Here is a 4,666-nt window from a genome sequence, read left to right on the forward strand (position 1 = left end):
CGGTGGGTGAGGATAATTTTGGCCGATTGCTGGAATCGGCCTCCACGTTGTTTGCTCGGCGAAGGTTTTGTGATGTCCCTTCATAAATTTTTTGGGGGCCGATCACAAGGATCAGCCTCGCCATGTTTGCTCATTGACGTGTTCTTGTTACTCGTTCAGGCCGGTAGATAAGACCAGCCCAATCTCCGACTTCATCGTGTTGGCACGCTTGCCGTCGCCCACCTTGAATGCATCGTGTGATCGTGGAGCGCTAAGCTCTGCCGGAAGAACGAGCACCATGTTTGTGCCAGCCGATGCTTCATCATCGGCTTTCCTTTGCTTGGGGCGCCACTCCATTTTCCGTGGACGACCCTCTTCATCCAGGGTTCGCCGAACCTTTGCAGCCGAGGTCAGGCCTTGCCTTCCTCAATGTATGCAAGTATAACCTCTCGGCTTCTTCCAGGCCGCGCAATCGTTGAACCCTGCGTTTCGGGAACGGCCGAGTCCGTCAGGGCACCACCTTGGCCGGTGGTACCTGTCTTCTTCTTCTCCCTCGTCTTCTGAATCTTCGAGATCTTCCAATCGAGGGGACTCAGCTCGTTTGCTCTGTGGCGGGAGAGGTCCTAAGCGCTCGAACACGGACACGTTGGCTGCATCCTTCTTCTTCTGGTTGCATTCTGGGCAGTTGCCGATTGTTGGCAATCGGCTCATTCCTGAATCCCAGCAGTGCCTGAAGAAGGGACAATTCCAGTGCCTGTCCTCGTCGCCTTGCTCCCTTGCCTTTCCCTTGGCACAACGCTCGTGCTCCTCCTCATCGTGATTCTGCCGACGATGTCTTCTGGCTTCTCTGGCCAGACGAACTCTTTCATCATCATCGCTGGACCGCCGGCGTTGGTCGTATTGACCCACATACTTGTTGAGGAGGTGATCAGAGAGAGGTCGCTGATATCTTATGTTCTTCACTTCTCCCTCTGTGACGTAGCGCTTGCCGTCTTGGCGGAGCCGATCGCGTGGAGCGGCTTCCTCTCGTATCTTTGCTATGAGAGCAGCTCGCCCTCATCTCCATCCTTGCCGGCGTGGTGTCCAAGATCTACCATGTTGATATTGCACGGAAACCCGGCTGGCACCCCGCATGGCAAGCATACTCCACCATGTTTACGGCAGGGAAGGGGTGTGTGTCGACCTTCATGGCGTATCGGTTGAAAATTAGACGCCCGTTCTCTATCGCCGCTTGGATGTGCCGACGCCACACCCTGCGGTCGTTGGTGGCATGGGAGAGCGAGTTATGCCATTTGCGGTATGGCTTTCCATTCAGCTCTTGCGCCGTGGGGAACTTGAGACCTTCGGTACTTCAACTCGCTTTTCCTTGAGTAGGAGGTCGAAGATTTGCTCGGTCTTGGTTACGTCAAAATCAAATCCCCGGGCGGGCCTCGGTGGCTTTACCCACTTGCGGGACACGGGGGTTCCTCCCCGAGTCCACTCAGCCATCGCTACTTCTTGGTCTCCCGCAGGAACTTCGTCTTCCTCTCGCATCGACCGGGGCCACTGCACGCTTGAACTTGTCTTGGTACAGGTCCGGGTGGCGCTGTTCATATGCTGAAAGTTTCGAACCATGTGCGCCGGCGAGGATAATCTGCTTGGGAGGCCGTGTCCTTGAGCGGTGTTGCAAGGCACACTCACGCCAACTCGGCTGCTTCCTTCTCATTTATACGAACCGAAAAGCATCGGTTCCTAAGATTCCTGAAGCGCCGGATGTATTCGTCACGGTTTCTCCGCGCTTCGACGCAGGCTTGTGCTAGATCGGCAATGCTAGACTCGGAAGCTTCGAATGGTACTGCTCATGGAACTGCTCTTCCAAGCTGCTTCCGGTGTCTGGATGGAGTTCGGTGGTAGCGATGTGTACCACCCGAAAGCCGATCTCGTGAGGGACCGCGAGAAGAACCTCACGCGCCAACTCATCTGACGCCGAGATCGTGCCCAGCTGTGCCAAATATCGGCTCACATGCTCGATGGAGCTGGACCCGTCCGATCCACCGAACTTTGTGAAGTCCGGGAGCCGATATTTAGGTGGCAGCGGGATCAGTTCGTAGGCTGATGGGGTACGGCTTGGTGTAGCCGAACGCCTTCCTTTTCGGCATCATGCCGAACTGATCTTTCGAGATTGCACAAATCTGATCCGCCGAGATGGCTGAAGGTGTCGAACCCGAAGATTCGCCGGGGTGGCATACTTGACCAGCCATGCTTGTTTTCTCGGTTCTAAGCCAGCTGCAGGAGCTGAGCTTTGGAGGTTCGTCGGGCGGCGTACTTAGCCGGCCACGACCGCTTCTCGGGATCGGCTCCTCGGCGTTCCTCTGCCGTTCCGGAGGCCGCCGTTATTGCAGCCTCGGTTCGAGAGCGCCAAGGCGTTGTCTGTCGGCACGTATGCGCACGCGTATCCGTGCGGGACCTCCTTAGGCTGGCTCGGGCAAGAATTGGTAGTCACTAGGATCACCACCAATCTTGTAGACGACGTATGCCGATGGGTTCGGCGGTTCCGGTGCTACCCATGCGATCGGCCGGGGCTGGAGCGGCATCTCTCCTTTGAAAGTCCCCGAGCCGGTCCCGACGGGGAGTACCGGTGACTCATGATTTCTCGAACGACGCGCGAGCGACACGCTCCAAGGTGTTCACCGAGGCTCTCGAGTGGCGGTGCAGCGAATGAGCCACCATGTAGTTGATCTCCCGCCGCAGCGACCTGGTGCGTTCTTCGACGGGGCGGACGAGGTCCACTCCATCGAGCGCGCCTTCAGGTGTGAAACCCTTCCACCGACGCCATGGGAGCGGGTTCGGTGGAAGGAGCCGATGAGTTCGGCTTCGAGGTTGCCTTGATCTCGTCATGCTTCTTCTTGAGCTCATCGGGCGGATCCGCGTACGTGACCGGAGTGTCTTCCGCCATCTTGGATGTAGATGGCGATGTCGTGGATGTCGTCGACTGTCCCACCGGGCGTGCCAGAATGTGTTGACGTCAGAAACCCACCGGCGGGTAGAGACGGGCAACACCGTAGAGCCGGGAACAACTAGGGGCTGCGGCGGCCCTAGTCCCTCCGAGCGACGGCCCGCAAAGCCTTCCGGTCGCACGCACCGATGTTTATCACAAGGGCGTGCCACTGACCTATACCAGTCAGGAAGGTGTGGATGATGCCTCGCTTAGTTTCCTGCAGGGCACACACGTAAACGTTAAATACGAGCCTCGATCGGCTCTCAGGTTATCCTGTGAATCGGCTCAAGAGCCGATCCACCCATGATTCAGACGAGGTGTCCGAATATATGGTGGTCCTGCTTGATCAAGGTAAAGCTAATGAGATCTACGACGATGTGGGGTTTTCACCGCATAATCGGATCGTCCTACTCCGGGTTGGGCCTCGCGGCCACGCACGGTGATCGTAAGCCGATCCTAAGCAAGGCCTAAAAACCAACACGAGGTTGATCCTCGGAACATCCCGCTTAGGGCCAACGAACGACACCCTACGTGCCGCTGGATCCTCCCCCTTCGTAAGGCCTAACTATTGCGAGATATTAAACTAATCCTTGTAGAACAAGGAGCAATCGTAACGGATCAGATCTACCAAACTATGATCAAGCGGGTGCCGCCCCTACGCCTAAGATAGGCGTAAGGGCGGCTAGACATGCAAGGGTTGCACTACGAAAGCATGCAGCATGAAGAACAATGCTAACCCTAACATGTCTAAGATAACTACGTTGCTCGCCATCAAAAGGCTTCCAGTACGAGCAACGCGTGAACAATGTAGGCAGGCTTGTGCTGCCTAGATCGCAAGATGCGATCTAGGCAGCATGATGCTTACCGGTAGAAACCCTCGAGACGAAGGGGTTGGCGATGCGCCGAGATTTGTTTGTGGTTGAACGTTGGTTGTTGTTTATTCCATAAACCCTAGGTACATATTTATAGTCCAGCGGACTTTCTAATGTGGGCGTGCACTAAATCGTGCACGAGTAAGACTCTATCTCTAAACTAAGATATGATCTAATATGTTACAGATACACGGGCAATTAAGCCCAACTTGGTATAAAAGGCCGATCCACATACTTCTTCTATATATATTTCTTCACGTCCATCTCGATCGCGGCCCACCTCTGACTTGGTCAAATTCTGGTGATAACACGCCCACATTAGAAAGTCCGCTGGACTATAAATATGTATCTAGGGTTTATGGAATAAACAACAACCAACGTTCAACCACAAACAAATCTCGGCGCATCGCCAACTCCTTCGTCTCGAGGGTTTCTACCGGTAGCACCATGCTGCCTAGATCGCATCTTGCGATCTAGGCAGAGCACAAGCCTCGCCCACGTTGTTCATGCGTTGCTCGTATCGAGCCTTTTGATGGCGAGCAACGTAGTTATCTTAGACATGTTAGGGTTAGCATTGTTCTTCATATTACATGCTCGTCGTAGTGCAACCCTTGCATGTCTAGCCGCCCTTACACCTATCTTAGGTGTAGGGCGGCACCCCGCTTGATCATAGTTTAGTAGATCTGATCCGTTACGGTTGCTCCTTGTTTCATCAAGGATTAGTTTAACATCCGCAATAGTTAGGCCTTACAAAGGGTTGGAGGATCCAGCCGGCGTGTAGGGTGGCGTTTGCTAGCCCTAGAAAGGATGTTCCGGGGATCAACCTCGTGTTGGTTTT

Source organism: Lolium rigidum, chromosome 1 (genome assembly GCF_022539505.1).
Source record: "Lolium rigidum isolate FL_2022 chromosome 1, APGP_CSIRO_Lrig_0.1, whole genome shotgun sequence".
NCBI classification, from domain to species: domain Eukaryota; kingdom Viridiplantae; phylum Streptophyta; class Magnoliopsida; order Poales; family Poaceae; genus Lolium; species Lolium rigidum.